This window comes from Talpa occidentalis, unplaced genomic scaffold (assembly GCF_014898055.3).
Source record: "Talpa occidentalis isolate TD23 unplaced genomic scaffold, MPIMG_talOcc4v2.1 talOcc4.10, whole genome shotgun sequence".
Lineage (NCBI taxonomy): Eukaryota > Metazoa > Chordata > Mammalia > Eulipotyphla > Talpidae > Talpa > Talpa occidentalis.
In genome coordinates this window covers 46923299-46948046 of record NW_023600993.1, presented here as the reverse complement: position 1 = coordinate 46948046, position 24748 = coordinate 46923299, and the positions used below count along the sequence as shown (strand labels likewise).

The 24748-nt window shown below is 40.5% G+C and overlaps 1 long non-coding RNA gene across 3 annotated transcripts in view; it reads right to left on the bottom strand.

Annotated features, from left to right (window-relative positions):
• LOC119230810 (uncharacterized) overlaps positions 1-24748 on the bottom strand; it is a 239663-nt gene that overhangs the window by 194117 nt on the left and 20798 nt on the right. For all 3 annotated transcript variants that reach the window (XR_005121807.2, XR_008551892.1, XR_008551890.1), the window contains exon 3: positions 10638-10752. This is a non-coding gene — a long non-coding RNA (uncharacterized LOC119230810). The remainder of the gene's footprint in view (positions 1-10637; positions 10753-24748) is intronic.

Genomic DNA, 24748 nt, shown 5'->3' with positions numbered 1-24748 from the left:
GAACTGTAAGCAGATGAACAAATCCGCAGGAAGGCAACAAAAAGGGGTGACGTGGAGTGAAGCCAAGTACAGGGCAAATTGTTTTATCCAACATTGGTTTTGTTTGATTTGAAAGAGATGATCTAAAGTCAACAGAACACATGTGTTTTGGTTTCACATCATCTATTAACCAGCTGAATTCCTTTAGGACAACAATTTCCCTCATCAGAGCTACCTAGTGCTCCACAACATAAAGATTTCCAAGATTGACTTTACCGTGGTTGTCATTATAGTCTATCTTTTCCTAACAAAATTTGGTAACTTTTTAGGTAGGAAAATTAGAGTAAATCTTATACGCTATTAAATCAAATCCCTTTCAATTAAATTTGGCATCCTATTGCTAACAGATGGTACAGGGGCAAGTAATACCTTCCTCCAGCACCTTTCTCAGTAAATATTTATCTTACAGACCTAGATGAGGATATTAACTGGGATGAAAGTATCTTTTGGACCCATTGCATTATCTTTTCACCAGTTCCCTTTCTGAAATGGTTTTCCCCTTCATCCTGCCTAGGCCTGGGCAGGTGAGGCTGAAGGGTTCTTGTAGGTATCAGGTTCTTGACTTGCTTCTTCTTATTTATGTATTTATTTATGTATATTTGTATGTATGTATGTATGTATTTATTTATTTATACAAGCACTGGGTACAGTCAGAAGCGCGGGAGGGTGAGAGAATTCACCAGAGCCAGAGCGGAGAGCAGAGCAGGCAGAAGGACCGAAGCACACTGCTGAGGGGAGCAACGGGCGGCAGGAGAGGTCTGCGCGCCATGTGGGACCCTCCTCCGGTGGCCAGGGAGCAGCCGGGGATGGAACCGGTGCTGCAGAGGCTGCGGGCAGCTTCGCAACCCAGCGCTCAACCGCTGTGCCACCAGGGAGGCCCTTGACTTGCTTCTTTAGAGCTGCCAGTACCATGCTTCTAGTGAAATTCCTATTTTACTTGAAGTGAGAAAAATCTGCTTCTGTCTCATATATACACCAACAAGCCCACCCAATATAAGATACCCAAACATCATATATACATATATAGTGTATATCACTAAATATATATACTTGTATATAATATGTATATTATTTATTGGGAACTTACCATGCTAGGCATTATTCCAAAGTCTAAACATGTAAAAACTCATTTATGCTCATACTTCAGCATTTCCATTTCTATGCCCTCCTCTATATTTTTACATTTATTTTTATTTATTTATGCATGCATACAAGATATGGGGTGTAGTCCAGAGTGTAGGGGGTGAGGGGATTCACCAAAGACAAAGTGGGGAACAGAACAGGTGGACCTACTGAAATACACTGCTGAGGGGGGCAGCAGGCGAGACAGGAGAGGTCTGCTGAGCCATGTGGGTAGCTCCCTGGCTGGGGATTGAATTCAGTCTGCAATGGTGATAGGGCGGAGAAACAACCCCTGCACCACCAGGGAGGCCCCTCTATATTTTTTGTTCTTCAATGCACTTATCTCTTCCTAATATAGCTTAAAATTTTCTTACAAGTCTATAGTTTATCTGCCTCCCTCCCATTGGAAGATGAGCACACCAGTGTATCTCAAGTGACCAAAACATGAAATATGTGTTTAATTAATTAATTAGTGAACTACATGCTATTATTTGGTCAGTTATAATATTGCTTTAAATCCTTGCCCTCCCACCTACCTTGCATGACCTACTCAGGTGACATGTTTGTTCCCCCCCCTCAAGCCTCTTTTTAAGTATAGGCTAGATTTTCACTGTGCTCTTGCCCAGCAACAGGGGACTAGATCAAATGACCTCCTGAGAGCTGACTGGTCCTTGACATTCTAATTCAATTCCACTTAAATTTCCTAAAAGTAATTTGTGGAGAAATTCCTTTCCTCCCCCAGCCCCTGATTGGAGTACACATTTATCTAATTATTTTCTTGGTAGATTGACCTAGCTTTAAAGGAGTAGCATGTCAGCTCTCATGCATTGTCTCTAAGCGCTCACTTTATAAAACTGAGACTAAAGACTCAGCTCTCTAGGGAATTAAATTGCATTCAAATAAGATTAAGGATTTTTGACTCACAAAAGCCAAGGACAATCAGAGGCTAAGTAAGAGGAGGTAATTGTTCAGCAAACTAATCCAGACATGTTATTCACAAAGGGACTCTCACAATTGGACAGGGGGGGAAATGCCTGTGAAGGAATGGACTGCTGGGTTGATAGAAGGGGCTTCTTGCTAGGGCTTATAGCCCTGTCCTTCACTTCTAAATTGGTGAGTATGTTTATTTTCTAAATTTCATTGATTATGGTCCAGTGTCCTCCTATTGAACTGGATTAGATTAGAACCTTAGAGAAAGTCTTAGATTGAGTCTTGAAAGCCAAGCATGATGGTTAGTCCCTATAGAGATGCAGCGGGTTGGTGGAGAGGTGTTGAAGTGGAGAAAGAGAGTTGGTGGCCCTCTAAAGAAGTTTGTTGGTTACCCTTGCTTTGAAGCAGTAGGTTCCTAACCTCTTTGAGCCATGGACCTCTTCTCAGAATACTGTTTTTTAATGTGTCAAATAAATAGCATAGTGTAGGGTAAAGAAAATGTCAGGCTTTTCTGCCTTCCCGCCATCAGGATAGATGATGGATCCTTGTCCTGAATGCATGCCTGATGGCGGGCACCTGGAGTAGGGTGTGGGCATAGGTAGATGGGATTCACCTGGGCTAAGACTGGGTTTTTAAAGGCGGCATCACGGGGATGCCAGGAGAAGCCAAGAACGAGCAGCAGCCAAAAAAGAAGCCGAAAGAGAAGCCAAGAAAGAAGTAGCAGAAGCAGAAGCAGAAGCAGAGATCACCGGAGAGCCCAGATAGAGTGAGGATTTGCTGAGGGCTGGGAGGACTGCCAGCACTGCCAGCCTCCTGGCCCCCCAGCACCCCTGCCTGCCATATGCCTGGTGAACCCCAATACAAAACCTGCAAAAACCACTGAGGACTCTGACTCCTCCTTTACCCGGTCTGCATAGGATCCTAGAAAACCTGCACTGTGGCAAGGTCCTGCCCTTACAATTGGCGTAAGTTGGCAGGATGATCCATGCAGACGGGTATGGAGCCCTCCGACGACCTGGAGGGACTAAGGAGTAACAGACTGTGTGAGCCTGTGACGACATGGGGGCACAGAAGGTGGACACCATCCGGGAGCTGCAGAACAAGACCTCAGCTGGAGGAGGAGACGCCCGAGAGGACCAGCCAACGACCCCTGAGGCAGCAAGAATCATCGGCGAAGAGAGGACCACGATTCGGAGCTCGCCAGTGCTGATGCAGGGAGAGGCTAATGGACTTGGACTGATGAACTTGGACTGACAATCCCGCCAGAAGGTGGAGGACCTTGGCAGGTTATGTTTTTTTGGAATCTGGGGGTGGTCAGTGGGCCTTGATGGCCAAAAGCAGCCTGTGCATGCCCAGCAGCCAGGCAGAGGAGAAAAGCCAACTGAGAAGGCAAAAGCTGGTGCTGATGCTAAGTTTGGGAAGCCCTGAGCGGCAGTTAAGCAGCCTGCGTATGCTGAAGCCCTGTGAGTCTCGTAAAATCACCTGTGGGTGATGCCCTGCTCATTGTCGGGTGAGGGTGAGGAGCTGAGGAACCCGTCCTTGGGGGATGGGTGGGAAACTTGGCTTGGGGTGGAGCCCAAGCCGAAGAGGGGACCCGAAAGAGGCTGCATGTAGAGTTTGGATCCCCAACCCATGTGCTTGTGCTGTGGGTTGGCCTGAGTGCAGGGGTCTGCGAGTTGCATGGGTGGCTGTGAAGGCCGAGTGTTGGAGCGACTGCAGACAGAAACCCTGAGGGTTGGCGATTACCCCCAACAGAATAGAATCACCAACCCCAGAGTGAGTGCATCCTGGGGGTGGATGTGGTGTGTGGCTTGTAGCTGAGACTACAGCCAGAGAAGGCCGGGAAGCCCGACGGCTCCTGGTGTTTTACAGTAGATGCCGTGAGTGGTTCCCCTCCCTTGTATGAGCAGTGCCTTCGGCAGCAGATTTGGTGGCTCATCTGCTGGTACCAATAATTGTCTTTTGCACTAGGTTGGGGCCCTGCCTGGACTTATTTGTGTTCTGTTGTATTTTGTTGTTATATTGTGATGTATTTGCTTTTGTGGGCCATGGCTGCATTGTTTATATTTGATAAGAAAATTGTATATATATAGACTGTATGGCAGAAGACCCTGAGGGGATGGACTATAGGGTAAAGAAAATGTCAGGCTTTTCTGCCCTCCCGCCATCAGGATAGATGATGGATCCTTGCGGTCCTGAATGCATGCCTGATGGCGGGCACCTGGAGTAGGGTGTGGGCATAGGTAGATGGGATTCACCTGGTCTGAGACTGTGCTTTTAAGGAAGGCGTCACGGGGACGCCAGCAGAAGCCAAGAACGAGCAGCAGCTGGAAAAAAAAAGCTGAAAGAGAAGCCAAGAAAGAAGTAGCAGAAGCAGAGATCACCGGAGAGCCCAGATAGAGTGAGGATTTGCTGGGGGCTGGGAGGACTGCCAGCCTCCCGGCCCCCCAGCACCCTTGCCTGCCATATGCCTGGTGAACCCCAATAAAAAACCTGCAAAAAAAATGGGCCTTCCCCGTGGTGCAGCGGTTGAGCGCTGGATTGCGAAGCTGCCCGCAGCCTCTGCAACGCTGGTTCGATCCCCGGCTGCTCCCAGGCCACCGGCGGAGGGTCCTGCATGGCGCGCAGACCTCTCCTGCCGCCCGCTGCTCCCCTCAGCAGTGTACTTCGGTCCTTCTGCCTGCTCTGCTCCCCGCTCTGGCTCTGGTGAATCCTCTCACCCTCCCGCGCTTCTGACTGCACCCAGTGCTTGTATAAATAAATAAATCTTAAAAAAAAAAAAATTATTTGGAGGAAAAAAAAAAAACCCTGCAAAAACCACTGAGGACTCTGACTCCTCCTTTACCTGGTCTGCAAAGGATCCTAGAAAACCTGCACTGTGTCTAGGTCCTGACCTTACACATAGATTGCTAAACAAACTACAGATGGTCTCCAATTTAGGATTTTTTGACTTTACAATGACACAAAAACAATGCAGTAGAAGCCATATTTCAGATTTTGATCCATATAACCATTCTGTTTTGATTTTCAGCACAGTATTCAATAAATTACATGAGATATTCAGCAATTTATTGTAAGATAGGCTTTGGTTAAAAGGTTTTCCCAACTGTAGATAATGTATGTGTTCTGAGCATGTATAAGGAAGGCTAGATTACACTATGATGTTTAGTGGGATAGGTATATTAGATGCATTTTCAGCTTATTATGCACTTACCAGGACATAGCTCCACTGTAAATTGAGGAAGATCTGTAATTATATTGAAATTCACTTGTCAAGATATTTTTTTCCAAAGGCAGGTCAGTGATACATGTATTTATTAACATATTAAATATCAAGCATTGGCAGTAGGTCTGATAATTATTGTAATTTCAAAGTGGAAAGAGTTTTGATAATTTGAAGTATCTCAACAATTTATGAAAATGTCTGCAATTCATATAACTGATACAGTCACAGGTAGCTATTAATATTGTAGTTTATTGCCTGCATTCATAATTGAAGGACTTGCTAAATTTTAGTTAAACGTTAATGAAAACAATGATGCAATTTTAAGGATGCCCCAAACTTCTACCCCAGGTTTACTCCTGGCTGAGATTGAAGCGAAAGAATATGTGAAGCCTCTGCAGGAGGCAATCTGCACCCAAATTTACCATGAGATGCATGTGCTCCCTGATATTTGTCCAAATTATTACCCAGTCCACTGAAAAAAAAAAAAAAAGTTTATCGGCTAATATTCACAATGAGAAAACTATAGTAGTTGGAAAAGTATCAGCACCTACCATGTGATTTTCATCTTAATAAAACAGCTCATTTAGAAGGGTGGACAAAGGGTACCACATTGCCATAACAGAGCAGCAAGAGCTCAGGCATTAGGGTGACCAACTTGTCCCATTTGCTCAGGAATACCCTTGTTTTTAAATAAAAAACCATACTCTAGCAACCCCTCAGTCCCTAGCAAACCCAAATGATTGGTGGGTGCTGTGGAGTGAGAAATAACACAGTGCTCTTAGTTTATTTATATCTCTGAGCTATCATCTTGTTCTCCAAATGGGAATAAGAATGCTGTGCCCACAAGGTTGTAATAAAAGCTAAATGAGGTTATGTATATAAAACGCTTAGCAGTGCCTGTTACATTATAAGCAGTCAAGAAACATTAGCTACTATTGTCTTTGTCACAACTATTATTATAATATTTACTCTCTTTTACTGCCTGACTCCACCCCATTGTAAGAACCAAACCTTTCTTTATGCCTGCCTAAACTGTGGACAGTCTCCAAGGCCCCTTCTTTAAAGGGGCCTTTTCATAAAGAATTTGCCAACATGACAGTGATAACATAAAATATGTTAGGTCAAATCATGAAATTGATGGTTTTGTGAGTCAAAATCATTTGATAATGTGTAGTAACCTATGTGTACATAAACCAAGCACAGGGTATGACCTGCAGGAGGCTGATAAACGGGCCTCTCTTGTCAGTCATCTTTCCACTATTATCACAGGTTTCAATAGGATGTCAGAGCTCATGTCATTACATTCTTTTCCATTAAAACAATTTATTGACTACTAAAACAATGAATTTTTAACCTTTCATAAAACTCACATAAAAATTGACAAATCAGAAAAAAAATTCTCTAGTCTTGAAACTGTATGTTTGCCTTTGATACGGTTGCCACTATGTGTCCCTCCCTTGTGGCAGTGAATCCTGTGCTAGCTTGTGTTACACTTTATTTTTTTTTTAAGATTTATTTATTTATTTATACAAGCACTGGGTACAGTCAGAAACACAGGAGCGTGAGAGAATTCACCAGAGTCAGAGGGGAGAGCAGAGCAGGCAGACTGATCAAGTACACTGCTGAGGGGAGCAGTGGGCGCGGCAGGAGAGGTCTGCGCACCATGTGGGACCCTTGCCAGCAGCCGGGGATCTTACGGGCACTGCAGAGGCTGCGGGCAGCTTCGCAGTCCAGCGCTCAACCGCTGTGCCACCAGGGAGGCCCTGTGTTACACTTTAGTCATCTTCAGTGCACATATCTTATGCTGAATCTTGACCATCTTTCATTCCTCTAGACCTTTTATAATATCCAGTGTTACAAAGATATATATTAATTCTGGATAATTTAAAAAGGATTTTAAGTGCGATAGAAACTAAGTGGGAAATTTACATAGGTTTTGGGGTCAAAGGAACATCCTTGGGGAACAGGCCCTTAGCTAAATCTCAGGAGCAGCACTTCTAATATGGTGGCCTCTAGCCTCATGGACTCACAGGCATATTGAGCACTTGCGATGTGGTCAGCCAAGCTCAGATGCAATGCCAGATTAGAATGGGCACTGGACTTCAAAGAGCCATAAATAAAAGATGTAAAATATGTTATTAATAATTTTTTTAGTTATCACACTATAATGGTTACAATTTAAGTATATTGAGTTAGATAAAATATATTATGAAAATCATCCTCACATGTTTTTAACTGCTACAACATTTGAAAATTCATCTGAGACAGTCCAAATGTCCATTAACATATAACTAACTAAACACAATGTGGTCTAGACATGTAATGGAACAGAATACAGAATAATGGAATATTTCACCTTAACAAGGAAGGAAATTCATATGCATGCTACAACATGGATGAGCCTTGAAACATTCTAAGTAAAATAAATCAGACATAAAGAGGAAAATATTGTATGATTTCACTCATATGAGTTACCTGAAATAGGTAAATTCATAAAAAGGAAAGTAGCATAGAGGTGACCAAGGACTGGCAAGATGGGGTGGGGAGGGGATAGAGAATTAGTGTTTAATGGGAACAGTATTTCTCTTTAGGAGGGTGAAAAGGTTCTGGAAATGATGACTGCTGATGGTAGCACAAAATGATCAATATACTTAGTGCCACTAATTTATGTACTTAAAATGGTTAAAATGGGAATATTAATGTTATGCATGCAAGAACTGGGGTACATAGGCCAGAGGTGCAGGGGGTGAGAGGATTCACCAGAGAGAGTGGGGAACAGAACAGGCCGACTAACTGAAATTCAGTGCTGAGGGGAGCAGCGGACGAGACAGGCAAGGTCTGCTGTGCCATGTGGGTCACCTCCCTGACTGGGGATCGAACTCATGCTGTAGTGACTGTGGCTAGCTTCACAGTGCTGACATCTAACCTCTTGTGCCACCAGGGAGGCGCCATCACTACAATTTAAAAAAAAAAATCATATATGGTTCATGTGTGGCTCACATTGTATTTTCTTTTTGAATAGAGCTGCTTTGCACTTACAGCATGGGGCCCGACTACATGCCCTTCTGGCTGTAACACTGATGGTGTTTGAGAGATCATCCTTTGGAGTCAAAAGATGTTATGATTTGAGTTGTAACTCTGTCCCTGACTGCCCAGGAAAGCTTGGGCAATCCCAGAACTTCTGACAACCTTAGTTTCCTCATCTGCAAGTCAGTGTTGTCAGTCTAAAAGAGAGTATATATTTATAGATATATATACAGCAAGCAATAGAACCACAGGAGGTGATGCTGAAAAAAAATGGTATTTATTGTACTATTGATAAAATCAGTCTTTAATTCTTGTCGATAACTGTTTTGCTAATGCCCGATGAATAAGTCAAAGGTTCTACAGCATTCCACTTGCCTGGGTGAAAGCCTAGTCAGGGAATGTGATACCATTTCTGAGCACTATGAGAAAAGAGTGCCATTCTAGTCTATAGAAACAGTATTCATTTCAGAGCCTCCCTCCCTCAATGGTCCACAAATGCATCACTTCATGTGATATATGCATTTCCCAAGGATTTCCTGTTGGGCAAAAGTATGCACTGAAAATAACCAAAATTATGGAGCAAATAAAGTTAGAGGAAGATCACTCAAAACCTACACACTAATAAAACAACTGGTCCCCAGGGAAATCACTTGACCAGCTGAGACTCAACTCAGTGTGACAGAGGCCACCACAGTGGATTTTAAAAAATCCACACACACACATATACACACACATGCACACATATACAGATAAAATGGAAATGCTGGCAGTGCCTTAGCTGGAGGAAGACCAGGGGTGCCTGTTCCTGGAGGAGCCCCCAGTTGTGGGCACTTATGTTAAAATATTTGTTAGAAAGCAGCTTAAAGGTCTCTGCTGCCAATATAGCAGGCTAAGTTCAATGCATTTTCTTTTCTTGCTGAAGCTTTTAATTGAACTCCTGCAAATCCAGTTGCCTCTGTCCAGGGAAACAGAAAATCACAGATGATGCAATATGTCTTCATTGCACAGACCGCAGTCCCTTTTATAGTAGCAAATGACCTACCTCATATTACAGAACAGATAAATCTGTATTTTCTTTGTGCTGGAGGCAGTGTTACATCCATTATCCTATCTAATATTCACAATACTCTACACAACTCATGTGATTATGCCCATTTTAAAACTGACTACCTTGCTCAAGGATCCTACAGTAAGTAAAGAGCATTAGAATTCACATTGTCTGCTTATCTCAAAACCCATGCTTTTAACCATTGTACTATAATGCCTGTCTACTTTAAGCCACTTAGGATATGACAAATGTGACCAGAATCTTTAGCAGATTTTAGATTCAGGCTTCACTAAGCTCATCCCTCAACTTACTTCCATGGCCTTTTCTGAATCCCCCCTATAAAGGATTAGTGAAGATAGCTGAAATGATCCGGGCATATTTCTTCTCTGAAGTGCTAAGGAAATTGGAAGGTATAATGTCATCTGCTAAGAGCTCTAGTTCTGAGGCTACTGTTGTGAGTTTATCTCCTGTCAGGCATGAAAATGAAGTTTCCTATGTTCTACTAAGGTCTTAAGTGAGCTCCATGCAAGAGTGTCCAGGCAGACCCGGAACAGCTCCAATTGTTAGGAGTCATGATGGGCGAGATTCTTGAATGAAATTCAGAAATTCTTTCATCCTGGGATATTCAGTTAATATCATCAGAGCAGCCAGAGTGGTTATTAAGATATTAAATATTTCTGTAGTGGTGGATAAACAGCACCTAAGCCCTCCAAATGCCCCCTTCTACCAAATTAGCTTCCCTGGCTCCTCCCTTGGTCCCTTCTAATCACCCCACATTTCAAGAACTAAATGTCTGGCTTCATATGGGGCTCTAGTTGTTCAGTTGGCATTCATTTTCACTGGCCAAAGCCTCTACCTGCTGTTTAATATTCCCAATATTGTCTCTGCCAGACTGTCATTCTGTAGCTAAAGAACTGTCTTAATTACTGAGATCACAGTTGCCTGTATTAATATTAATGGAATAGTGAATATAGACAGATGTGAAACATGAGAAAATAACCTGATCCTACTGGATGAATCATCTATTGTTTGGTTTAGGAATCCTTTTTTGAAGAAGGGTTTAAATTCATTTCCAGAAAGTTTCTGAAGCAAGGATTGTAATGCGCCTTCCTGGTGGTGCAAGGGGTTAAGCACAGCGCTATGAAGCTATCCGCAGCCTCTGCACAAGTTCGATCCCCCAGCTGGCCAGGGAGCTACCCACATGGTGCAGCAGACTTCTCCTGACTCGTCCACTGTTCCCCTCACCTGTGTATTTCAGTCAATCTGCTTGTTCTGCTCCCCACGTGGTCTCTGGTGAATCCTCTCACCCCCCGCACCTCTAGCCTGTACTCCAGTTCTTGTATGCATAAATAAATAAATCCTGCAAAAAAAAAAATAAAGCAAGGGTTGAAAACTATAGATAGGTCAACTTTGGCCTGCAAGTGATCTTTTTTAATGGAATTAAATTGTGCAAAATATTAAAATCAAATACTGAGCCAAAAAAACCCCAACAAAACCACCAAGTGTATCACAACTTCCCTTTTCCCTTCTATCTTATCCTATAGCTCAATTATACATTTGAAATCCCAGCTTGTTCCCTGAAGGCATCCCAGTTAAAACCCATGTTTTAAATACATAAAACAGCACCTCAGTTCCATTAGTACTTACTCATCAGTGTAGGTCAACATACAGCTATGACTTGAGCTGTGATGTTTCTGTTTTGCTTGAGCAATGGATACAAAACTACATACAGAGGTAGCCAATTAAGATTAATTAAACATCTCACCAGACTTAACATGTCTAATTAGATTTGATTCATCTTTAATTGTATTACCAATGAGCATATTTTGATGATTATTTTACATCTTCTTCACTTCATAGGAGACAAATGCTCATCTCTTCCCCCTGGGCTTTTTCCTTCCCTTAAGCGGTGTGATGGTGAGTCATCCTGAAGAGCCATGTTCTCCCTGATTCGGTCCCAGTAAGTAAACCCATCTGAGAGCTCAGGATGAAATCTGGGGCACTAGAGAAACTTCTGGCTTTGGGCCACCCCCCCGGATTATTCATGTGGAGTCAGGGTGTGTGAGTGCCCAGCCACAAAGATGCAGAACCAAGGCCAAGGGGGAAGACTCTGGCCTGAAATAATTGAGGAAACACCACTGGCGCCACTGACTTGGAAACTCCAAGTAGAAACACATGACTGTGGTTCAGATCCAGGTGCCCCTGACCCTCTCCCCAACACTCTTGTGTTAGCTGTGAGGGGAGCTACGAGCAGCCCAGATGTCTCTCTGACCTAGTGTCAACCTGGTCATTTTCATTATTCCTCTCAGCAACCCTGCAAGAAGTTTTAGAAAGTCTGGGGTTTTCAGAATAAACAGCAATCCTCGACCTCTAATTCTCCCCTCTGTACTCTTATAATTACGCTATTGGTGTTAAGTTGATTGTATGTTTTTAGTAGATTGACTGAGTACCCATGATGCACATAGCACTATGAAAATCCTGGTGAAGGGACTCAAAGGTGAACAGGACATAGATTCTGAACTTAAAGCATAGTAAGTTTCATTTGCAGTCTGACAGTGACTGGGAAGGGATGGATTCAGAAGCATTCTCAGGCTGCAATATGGATGAGTAGGAGACCATGAGTGGTCCAGTCATGATGTCTAATCTGGCACAGGATGAAATGGCAGCAGTTTCATTACTGAGAAGCAGCGCAGAAAGGGAGGTAATACTATCACCCATTTGTCTGTCATGATATACAGGGCAGAGAAAATAACCATTACAGTTTACTATCAAAGACATACCAGACATTAGGTAGGTGTTTAATATGCATTTACTCTTATCTTTTAATAATAGCGGCATGGTTTAATCTTGATCAGTATGACTACTTTTCTTTTTTTTTTCTTTTTTATTGTATTCTTTTTTATTAAAGTAATGTTGATTTACTGTATGTGATTTAGAGATATCAATTCACACCTCTTCAGATGTATGTTACCACAATACACTCACCACCAAGTTCCCCGTAATCCTCTACCTTAGTCCATTGGGCTCCCTCTTCACTTTGCTTGCCACTCCATTCTTCCCCTGCCCCCCACCCCGGTAGTCACAATTCTACAGTCAGATTTCTAGGGTTTGTTTGGTTTAGTTTTGTCTGTTCTTCTGTTTCCCTGTACTCCAAATATGCATGAAATCACCTGGCAGGACCAAGATGGTAACAAAAGAGGTGTGTTGCTTTACTCCCAAGAGGATCATTGAACAAATTAAACAGAGGGACACTACACCCAGAGAACCCATGGTTTGGGATAGAACTGGAACAGGCCTTGGATACTGGACAACAATACAGGCTTTAAAAGAGGAGACAGAAATGAGATGACTACAGCCTTACCTGGGATTTGACCTGGATAGTCTTCATAGTTATCTCAACTCTGGATGACGAGCTACAAATGCTCACATTTCTGTCATATCGTATAGGAAGAATGCACTAGCAGTTAGAAGTCTCAGAGACTAGTAGGTCATTTCACACTTACAGTCTTATTTTCCAAAATAAGACACCAATAATCAACTTGGCGACAAGTTGATGAGTTCTCAAATCTTTTCCAACTCAGTTCTATAAGGAAATCCAGTTCATTTTACTAATGTATGGATGGACTTAAACAAAAGTAATTGACAGAAAATGACCCAAACCTTATGTATTTCCCTCCTCCATAAGCATCCAAAAGTCCTCATTATTTGCTAACAACCCAAGACAGGAAAGGGATGCTGCTGGATTACCAAATACAGTCCCTTCTGGGTAACTTTTGGAGTCTCGTAAGTTTGGGGATGATGATACATCAGGTCGCTAGGGTACAATGAACCTAGTACATAAATTAAAATAAGGAAGTTATTTGTCTCTAGTAGTTATGAAGTTATGACTAGGTGACTGAAGGTATGTGGGAAGAGTATAGTGTGACAAAAATACAAAATTATTAACACATTTCATTATATTTGAGGGACACAACATTATAGAACCAGCTGAGTTGGCATTGTTGAAAACCTTCTCAGCGGCCATGTAGTGACTCGGCCAGCTGTTGAGAAAGTTTGCTCATTCTTTATTTAGGTTGTTTGTCCACCCATGTAATTTAGAACTTTTCTTTTGAAGAATCCAACAGCCACTAATCCTAACAAATAATACTTTCTAATTCCAGACTATCCTTCATTACATCACAGTGGATAGTGGGGATTCTTCTAGTTATATTTTTCCATCTTTCCTGGAATATGGCTTAAAGAAATATAGAGGCAATTGACATATAAAATAGGAAATGCTAAAAAAAAAAGAAAACATTCATTTTTAGATGAATATTCTGGAACGATTCATTAATTTAACTGTACTGGGGAGCCCATTAAAATTTAAAAATCCTGATGATGTTTTTTTATTTTATTCTGATGCATATTTCTATTTAAATGACTATTTTTGTTAAGAAAAGATTTTTAAAGTTACAGCATTTTAAGTGTAATATTAAATTCTACAGGGAAAGGAAATAAATTTGCATCCTTTAGTTAATAACTGTATTTTAGCTGAAATGACATATTTTAACTAAAGTGAGAAAGAAACCCTCAAAAACTTATTTTGAAGACCCACATATTGCCATTTGTGCCAGGGATACTAACCATAGAGGTTAGTCTGGTGGAATGTTTAATTTCATACCACAAAAGCCAGCGGCATTCTATTACAATACATTCTTTTGGTGTTCAAATGTGTGATTAAGACAAAAGATTTGGTTCCTCCAAGAAGGCTTCTGAAGAAATGGTATCCAAAACAGAGGAGCAGATTTTATTTACCCATGAAACAACTCAGCATCACCACCAAATGAGCTAAATGGGGGAAGAGAAATTTCTGAGTAAGGGAAAGCATCTCTCTTACAAACTGTCTTGTCTCTTTCTGCATTCATCCATTTGCCCCATCTTCTCATCTCTCGGTGCTTGTGAACTATAAAGTCAACTGCGAGAATATTAAGTGAGCAGCCAGAAGTCACTGGATGTGTCAGTCTTCACATTCGCAAACATAGGAATCTCTCTTATATATGACAGCATCCAGTGTTCGGTAACATAGATCAACTATTTGATTTGCTCATGATTTGGGGCCAGCCCTTTGGGTTGCGGTCAGCTGAGTGGTTTTTACATAGGCCTTAAAAAAAAAAAGATTTATTTAAGTGTAGAGGAGCTGGGTACAAGCCAGAGGTGCGAGGTGGAGGGGGCATGGCGGTGCGAGGATTCACCAGAGACACAGTAGGGAACAGAACAGGCAGACTGACTGAACTACACTGCTGAGCGGAGCAGCGGGCGAGACAGGGGAGGTCTACTGTGCCCTATGTGGGTTAACTCCGTGGCCAGGGATCGAACTCAGGCCATCGCAGAAATAGTGCTGTGACTTAACCTCTAGGCCACCAGTGAGGTCCTCTTACATGGGTCTTGTCTGGCATCATGTGTGAAACTGTAATGATCCAGCCACTGTACTGGAACCCCATTTACAAGTGCAGTATTTGTGCTAGGTCTAGCCCAGACTTCTTCCTATAGTAGCAGTATTCTGAGAAATAAGCCTCATTGCAAAGACTTTTCAAACTCTGCCTGCATTGCATGTTCTGATGTCCCTGTGGCAAAACTAATCAAACTGCACAAGAGCTGGATGCAGGAAAGCATGATTCATTGGGGGTCATACTTTAATAACCCACCACATTAGGTAAGGGTAAATGGCAGAAAAAGAGAAATTTTCTCTACCCACCATAGCATGGGTGAAGGAACAAAGGAAACATGCTCAAGATTTGGAATATTGCCTTTGGTTTGGCTTCCAAAAGTACAGGGGAGATAACACATTATTTCCATACACCATGAGGAGCTCAGCTTTGCTGCTAAAGACTAACTTGCTCAAAATAAGTTGGGTCTTTCCAAAACATTCACTTCCCTAAGGCAACGAGGGACAAAGTAGCTCTGTTTCCCTTAATTACTCATTTCTGTTGGTCAAGATTAAATTATAAATACTTCTAAAAGCACCTATATATATTGTAAAAAAACAAAACAAAACAAAAATACACTTTTTTCCTTGAGCGAGGTCATGGAGTGCTGTTGCTATAAGCAAAAGGATATAAGTCAAAGGTTTAGGAGTCAGTAATTTAAAATCAGAGAGTAGCAAAAATAAATAAATAAATAAATAAATAAAATCATAGAGTAGCACCAGTAATTTACTCCTGGGACTTCAAAATGGGGAAATGCCTTGTTATACTCACTAATATGAGCAGTTCACCTCAGCTATGTAATGGACATTCTAAAACATACTTGCCTTTGAGAGATCTGTCAAATGAACCATCTGTAAGATCAGAGAATCACAAAGTTGGCAAGAATTTCAGAAGTTTCCCCATTGCTATTCAACTTGTGGTCTAAATTATTCAAGACAGATGGGCCATCATCCTATTTTAACATCTTATAGTAATGTTCGCTCTTGCCAAATTCCTCTCCCCAACACACATCCTTTTTTTATGATATAAAAGAAATTGTCATATCTAGTTCACTTGATCAATTTATAAACCTATATAAGATAAATAGATCTTGAAAGTGTTTCAGGATTTGACTAAATCCAGACAGGTTTCAGTCTTAAGAGAGAAAAAAAGCGCATGCTCTGCATTCACATGTATCGTACATTCCACAATCAAGATAGTCATTTTATTTAAGATACAAGTACCTCTTCTAAAAATGTTATCATCTGTATAATAACATCAACAACAAGTAACATTGAGTGAGTGCTTGCTGTGTGCCAGGAAAAGGACTGGAATTTCACAATAGAGTCTGGGTTCATGTTAAACAATTACTTCACCAACAGACATGGAGGTATTAAGAGGAATCAGAGTCAATAAGTCAGCCTTCAGAGACCAAGCAAGTGTCAGTCCTATCACTTCACTGCCTGGCAAATGGAAAGCCACAGAGGAGGAAGAAAATTTGCCATGCTTCTTATACTTGTGGAGGGTTCTCCCCTGAAAAAATATCTGAACATTCTCACTAAGTTTTGTATATATTCCAGTGGTTCTCATAGAAACCCTGAAAACAAATCATGGGCAACTGACTTGGTCTTTACTTGGGCAACTTGGATTTCCAGGTTAAGAAAAAGAGCCAAGAAGTCCTATTTGCCCTCTGAATCTTCTATGTGGCAAAAAATTGACATATATACCAACTCACCTTTGCACTGGTCTCAAAAGACAGGACAAAGAGTCCACAAATGGCAGATCCAGACACTGAGATCCCCAAGAAGTTAAACATCTATAGACATCACACCACTGGCAAGTACTAGGCAGGGATTCAAATGTTTCTTCCTGTCTTTGCACTGTTAGTATCAGAGGCAACCAGCAGAGATAAAATAGATCACAAGAGACTACAACATAACAGAGACAGACATTTCTATAAGAGACATTTCTGTAAGAGATCAAAGTTTATGTTAGAAACTACCTGGATATCTTACAACTACCTGGATATATCACAATTGTTATGTTATAGAACAATATGTTAAGTATATGTGAGCAAAATATTAAATAGATCATAATTCACCCATACAATGGGATATTATGCAGCATATTTTCACAAGATAATTTCACAAGTATTTAATGATGTGAGGAAATGTTCACAAGAGCAAGGTCACAGAAGCAGGACTCAAATACTGTGTGTGTGTGTGTGTGTTCCCATATACACACACTCAGAATACTTTGATGGAAAAGAATACTTTGATGATTTTTGTCTTTTTATTCCTTTATCTTGACATTACCATGATCAATTTTTATTTTTATAATCAGAAAATAGTCAATCATTTTTAAAGTTGATGTACAATACTTGGATATAAAGAATAAGAAAAAAGAAAGTAAATAATAAGAAAGTACAGAAGTACAAAATAAAGCTAGAATAGAGAATCCCTTTTTATTGAGAACACTAAGGCCCAGACAATGTGGCCCTGAAGTAAGGACTACACAGACTTTGTGGCATTGTTGTATAGTATGGTCTTCTAGGTATTTTTTTTTTTATATAATTTGCTTTATGAAAAGGTATATCTTATCTGGAAAAAAAAAAGTTTTCATATTGCAACAATATTTGAATCTTTGTGGTTACCACATATATTCAAAAATTAAAGCAGGTTTCTCTTTAGAAAGATAGTTTCCAGGGCCTCCCTGGTGGTGCAAGGGGTTAGGCACCGCACTGTGAAGCGATCCGTAGCCTCTGCACCACAATTTCGATCCCTGGCCGGCCAGGGAGCATCCCACATGGCACAGTAGACCTCTCCTGTCTCGCCCGCTGCTCCCTTCAGCAGTATGTTTCAGTCATTCTGCCTGTTCTGTGTCCCACTCTGTCTCTGGTGGATCCTCTCACCCCCCACATCTCTGGCCTCTGCCCTTGTATGCATAAATAAATAAATCTTTAAAAAAGAAAGAAAGAAAGATAGTTCCCAGACCCTATCTTCTGTGCCTCAGCAAGACTTGCTAAGGGAACTAATCTTGCCCCACCCAAGATGTGAAACTAAAAGGACAGGGAATCAAGCTTCTGTTCCAGAAGGGAATTTACTGGAAGCTTCTTCCCCCAGAACTTCCCTCCTGTTTGCATCTTCTGGAGCCTGAGCAAACTTAATAGCAAATCATGACCCCAATTATTTCCTCAACAGAACCCACCAAAGATACTTTTTCTGGCTAAAGTTTATAGATTTCAGGCTCTAGGGAATATTCAAATATGTGTACATTTGTTTCTCTAATTGCCATAAATATTTACATTGTCCTTATCAGTAGATTACTTATATATTTATTTAGAACTATCATTTACAGTGCTGTCCTCTAATTGGGAAAAGAAACAGCTGTTTGGCACTTAAAAGAACATGTCATGTCCCTTTTGACTGATCACTTAAAGGGGACAGGGATTATAAGTATTTATTTTAGGATTTCTGAAATAGGGGAGACCAGTGCTAGGCTGAATGAAAATGATTTCTCAGGAATCTGCTGCTGCAACAGATTTTAAAGATAATTGGAAGAGCTAGAATGGAAGAGCAGTTTATTGGGATTGGCATCTGTCACCAATTTAAATGAGGCTGGTCAATTTCAGTTACGTAGCCCCTGCTTCAGTTTGAATTGTGCTATTTACTCGGTCACAATCCTTGCTATGGGGCATAAAATGGTGATAATGCAGGTCCAGTGAGGTGATGCCTTAATTTGCTTAGCCCAGAAGGAAGCTCTTCAAGGGGGATATTTATCCCAAAGGGGGGAAAATATCTCTCTTAAGTTCTTTTTGCTATTAATTCAAATTACAAGAAGGTCAATAAATGACTTATGCATTATACTACGATCTTGTATACCAAGATTTAAAAACTAGTTTTTTTTTTAATTAAACTGAATATAAAGCTAACATTTCTGCTTTTATTTACCTTCAGGAACTATAGTTCCTGAAGTACGTGATCAATACTGGCTTTATCTAGCTCTGGGCATGTGATAAATAACAAAAATGCATTGCTCATATATGAAAAAGTGACTATACTTTGGGGGGAAAATAAAGTGAGTTGCATTTAGTGCAGTTATGTTACTCTAAGAGAAAATGGTTGGTTTACATTATAATGCTCTATCTAGTTAACAGTGTGTGAAGTTTAATTTTAAAGTTCTATATGAATAGTTTATTGCATACAAATGCGGTCAATTAAAACAATTTCTTAAAACATAGCAGATTTAAATAGGTTTGTGTCAATATAACTTTCCAGCCCACCATTGTTATCAAATTATTTCACATTATCTTCTAGGGGAAATGGCCTTGCACCCAGTGGTAAACATAGTTTGGCACTCTACTTTGAAGGACTGGGGGGGCATGGGGTACGTGGAGTGCGGAAATAACTCACTACTTTAGTTCATGGTATTAGACATTTTTGAATAATAGCCAAAGGGTTCTTGTCAGTTTCAGGAATTTACTGAGTACACACTTTCACTTTTTAGAAGTGGGCCTGGAATCAAACTCTCAGTAGAATGAGATAGCAAGTCTGTGTCATAGACTCCAGAAATGATTTGAGGGCTCTTTTCAGATTTTCACACTAGGAATGTTCAAAAGAGTCAATAAAACTCAACTTTGGAGCCAAGCAGTCAAGGTGGGAAAGTGATCACTTAAGACTGCCAACAGAAAAGACAAGCACGTGGAACTTCAAATAGTCATGGAGCAACAAGGCAAGGGGCAAGGCATTGCAGAGTGGTTTCCAGAGGAGTTTTCAAATCAGGGAGTAGGATCAAAACAAGGGGGGGGGTGGGAATTTTATGGGGACTATAACCAAGATGTACAAAATGAAAAATGATGCAAAATATATATAAAATTAAAATAATAATATATTTTTTTAAATAATAATAATAATTTTTTTCCTTTAAGAGTCTAGCTCAACCCTCTCTCTCCAACATCAATCACATTTCGGGTACACAGCAGGCATTCAATGATGATTTGTTAAATAAGCCTGTTTCGTTGAAAATTGTGGTGAGCACATGCAACAGTTCATGTAGAATATTTAGCTCTGTGCCTGCACAGTGAGTCTTCAGTCATCTGAGATACCATCACATCATTATCATTATTGTTTTTATTAGCATTAGATAAATGTCTGCTAAACAAAATGGCAAGTGTCCAGCTCTTTCTGGATAAAGCTTGCCAGGTAACTTGAAGTGGGAAATGCTAAGGGACTACATTTTATCTGTTCAATTTGTAGTATTCAAGCCTAAAAGAAATCACTAAAGTTTGGTGTCTCAGACAGAATTGTAATTCACCAATTTACAAAGAGAGAGAGATTTTCTTTTCCCCTAAAGCTCAGGATTTACCCTGATTCCACCATTCTGGTACTTATGCAGGATTAAACAACTCTCTCTCTTTCTCTTTCTCACTCCCTCCCTCCTTCTTTCCCTCCCTGCCTCCTCCAGAATGAAAGATAAATACTGTCCTATCTATGTCTAATGCAATTTTGAATCCCAAAGGAAGCTTTAGCAACATCCTCCCTAAACTCAGCATCTATTTTCTAGATGACTAAATAACTTTCCCAAGGAAACATTAATAGGTTGTAACAAATCAAGGCCTGACCCTGATGTCCTAAATTATAGCCATTCTATTTCAAAATACAGCTTCATTCTTATATTCCTTATTGTGGTAGTTTGAAAAGAGGCCCCCCAAACATTATCTCATCCTAATCTCATCCAAATGTTGACTTATATGGGGAAAGTGTCCTTGGATCTTGAGATGTGAGTTAAGGATCTTGAGATGGAAAGATTTTCCTGGGGGAAGGGAGGGTGCTCTTAATGGTATCACACATAGCCTTATAAGAATTAGACCAGTTGAGATCAGAAACATACAGAAGAAAAGATGATGTGAAGAAAAAGCAGAGAGAACTATAAAATGCTGACCTTGGAGATTGGGGTAATATGGCTACAAATCAAAGCATGTTGGCATGTAGCCAGAGCTGGAGGAGGCAAAGGAGGGATTCTCCTCTAGAGCCTCTGGAGGGAATGTGATTCTACAAACACCTGATTTTTACCCAGTGATACTCCTTTAGAACTTTGGAAGCCTCCCTGGTGGCACAAGAGATTAAGCACAGACTGTGAAGCTATTTGCAGCCTCTACAGCTTGAATTCGATACCTGGCAGGCCAGGGAGCGACCCACATGGTGTGGCAGATCTCTCCTGTCTTGCCCTCTGCTCCCCTCAGCAGTGCATTTCAGTCAGTCTGCTGGTTCTGCTCCCCACTCTGTCTCTGGTGAATCCTCTCACCCCACCCCACCCCCGCACCTCTGGCCTGTACCCCAGTTCTTGTATGCATAAATAAATCTTTAAGAAAAAAATAGAACTTTGGGCCTCCAGAACTATAAGAGGATAAATTTCTACTGCCTTAGGCCAATAAGTTTGTGATAATTTGTTACAGTGGCTACAGGAAAATAATGTACCTATAAAAGTAGAATTTCATATTTTAAAAATTGTATGTACATGATGTGACCACAGGACAAAATATTTCATACACAGACTGCCCTGGAAATTTCACAGAACTCTACATCCACAATCACCTTTTATAGCATATTGTCATAGCATTTACTGGACTATAGTTTTGTTTTGTTTTTTTTTTTCCAACCTTACCTATATTTAGAAGAAATTCTTGCTGATAAGATTTTTCTTAAGATATCTTTAGGAGTCACAATATATACACAGTTTATCACTGGGTATGTTAGTTTTTCAGAGAACTGATTTCATGATGTTTTTATTACTTTCAGTTTCAGAGGATCGTTTATAAAATTTTTTTCAGTATGTCTCCATAAGTTAGACATAGTCCATTAAGGGGAAATGCAACCCACAAATGTACCCCATACTGATAATGTCTCGTCTCTCTTGCTATACTTGCATTTACCCACTGCATCATCTTGGTTGGTATGCAATTAGTGGGTATTTTTGACCTTAAAGAAAACATCTCTTTTTAAGCTTAAATCTTAAAAAGCATGGGAAAGCATGGTTAATGTTGGTTGAAAGTTAGTAGACTGCCTCATAGTTTTTTAAGGAAGTATACTTATTTAAAGTGGATGGCAGACCAAAAGGCCATTATTGTTGAGATCAGACATTTTTTCTAAATAAACCCTTGCTGTGATTTGGATTTTTAACAACCAACAAGATATTTGTTTAAAGGATTTTGTAATCATTAGTAGGTCATATATTTCTAAGTACTAGGATCTAATTACAATGGATTTTTACCTTTTGGAATTGTATTTGTGTGTGTTTATCAGATGTTCATATATAGTAAATATAGGTAATAAAGTCACTGAAATTTATATAATTAATTCACTAATAAAAATTAAATATTGTGTCAAAGTAAGTATGCTCATCTATCAGATATTTTATCAGAGGGACAAATAGACAAAAATCTGTTATTCAACACTAAAGTAAGGGGAAATACTCCTAAGAAATTGGGAAGTAAGCATGGTCATACTCTCTTAAGGAATAGCAAGATTAATCTGTCAGTCAAGTCGTAGAAAATTACCATTTTTGTAGGTCAGAAAATGGTAACAATTACCTATGATTCAACTTAGTAGATCATTTGGGATTGATTGGTTTGGGGTGGTATAAATGTGATCCAATTCTAAGCATGTCATGAATACCTGACTCCTTAAAACTTATTTCCCCACTTTGTCACTTTGAACCAATTTACACTTCATAGGCCTACCAGAGTTCTTATAGGATTTGGTCTCAGTATTTAAAGAGAAAAGTTTTTCAGCTTTTGAAAATAGCCAGCCTTCTACATAGAAAATTTGAGACCCAAAATCATCAAAACCCCATTAGAACAGGCAATAAATGGGACTTCTGTTCTGCCTACCCAACCCAGGGAGAAACAGCTTTTTGTTGTTTCTTATATCAAACTCAACACCAGACCTTTAAACTCAGTGGAATCCCAATGAATGAGACCAGGTCTTCCTTGGAAGGTAATGATCTTCAACTTTAGCTACTTAAACAAGATGCCTCCATTTAAGCTAGGGATTTAACACCACCTCCTTTCTCCCCCCTAAAGAAATAGAAATTTATCTCAGTTGGTTTTAAAAGGATGCTCATAATAGAGTCATGGTGGCATCAAGTTTATCCTTGATACCAGGGACAGCCAGGGTCTCAACAGGAAAACAGCATCACAGTTAAATCAGGTGACTTGAGGGGAGATTAATAAAAGTAATTAACAAAAGTATAGGCAGAGTGCAGAGATACCACAAGAGGTTGTGCCATACCCTGGGGCTAGTGCTATAGGTTGACTGTTTGGTCTCCCCCAAATAATTCATGAGTTAAGACCTTCATGTCCAATATGATAGTACATTGAGGTAGATCCTTTAGAAGGTGATTAGTCATGAGGGCAGAGTTCATAAAAAATGTTTCAGAGATATCCTCTGCCTCTTCTGCCAAGTGAGGTCCCCTCAGAAAGGAGGTAATCTAGGAACCAGGATGCCCTCAACATCTGTGGGCAACTTGATCTTACACTTCTCAGCCCCCAGAACTGTGAACAATGAATGTCAATTGTTTTTAAGGCACCTAGTCTATGCTACTTTTTTTAGAGTAGATCTCATGGGCTAAAATTATAAAAGTTAGGGTGTTGTGTGCTTCTAGGCCTGAAGGGAGATGAAGAAAAAAGAAAAGGAAAAGAGAATCAACAAGAGGAGTGTCCATGGGACCCACCCACCTGGACCAATCATTGGCCAATCAGACCCAACCTCCTCCAGACTCAGTGACTGACATAGGAATAAGTGCATGACTGATCACAGCCAATCGAGGATCATTCCTGGGTGTTCACTAGAATAAACAAGAGAAAGGAGTTGGTGCTGTTAGAGTGTTGGGATTCGGGGAGAGGGTGTATGAGTAGGGCAGAGGGAATAGTTTTCCTTTTGATTTGAATCAGATAATATAAAATCTGGAGCCACCATGTAAAGAGTGGAAAGAGAGAGTCTGTTTCATAGTTAAGCAGATGCAGAGGAAATGGTAGTTTAAAAAAAGATCAACAGTGAATAGGTCAAATCCCGATGACTTCTTAAACTATCATTTAGCCAGCACTATTCCAGCCAAACTATTCCAGGTTTTTGAAGTATATGAGCTAACACATTTAAGTTACCAGAAAACCCTAACTATAACTACCTGATGGGGCATCTGGTGTACTGGAAATGCTCAGAAAACATTCACTGAACTAATTAAATGGAATCCCAGAAAACTGATATTTGTCCATGTGTCAAAGTCCTAAGCCCACACCATGATGTCAGTCAGATTTCACACCCTTCCTTTCGGTTTTAAGACAGTGCTTGAAATGTGTTTGCTGAAGACAGACAGAACTTTCTGTTCTCCTCCAGCACATGACACAGTCAGAGAGAAGATGCTTTGTGGTTGAATAATGTATGAGGTAGCAAGGGCCAAGCCTGATGTTTTCAAGGTGTTGAAAACTTATGATGAGCCTGCTGATTTTTTCAACGCATCTGCTAAGCTGCTCCCGAGGATCATTTGACAGTGGCAAGGGGATGGGGGATGTTTGGAAAACTGTTTCCTAACATAACATAGGAAAAATAAGATTTTTCCTTTCTGTTATTTTCCCTTATACAAATTCACCTCTCCTGGGGCATTCTCCTGCAACAATAGTCAACAGTTTTCTTGTTAAATTTCCAAACCAGATCGCAATCATTTCCTCGGTTTTCACGTAATCTAAATCAATGTGCTGGCCCAGGCAATACATGGGAATTTCACAGCCAAGTAGACCAAGCGTGGGAGCCTGAAGTGAGCTAGGTCACTTTTCCCCAGGAATCTGGAATTAGCGCAGAGCAATAGAGAATGGAATTGATTCAGGCATTCCATGTGCCTGGAACTGTAACATGTGGC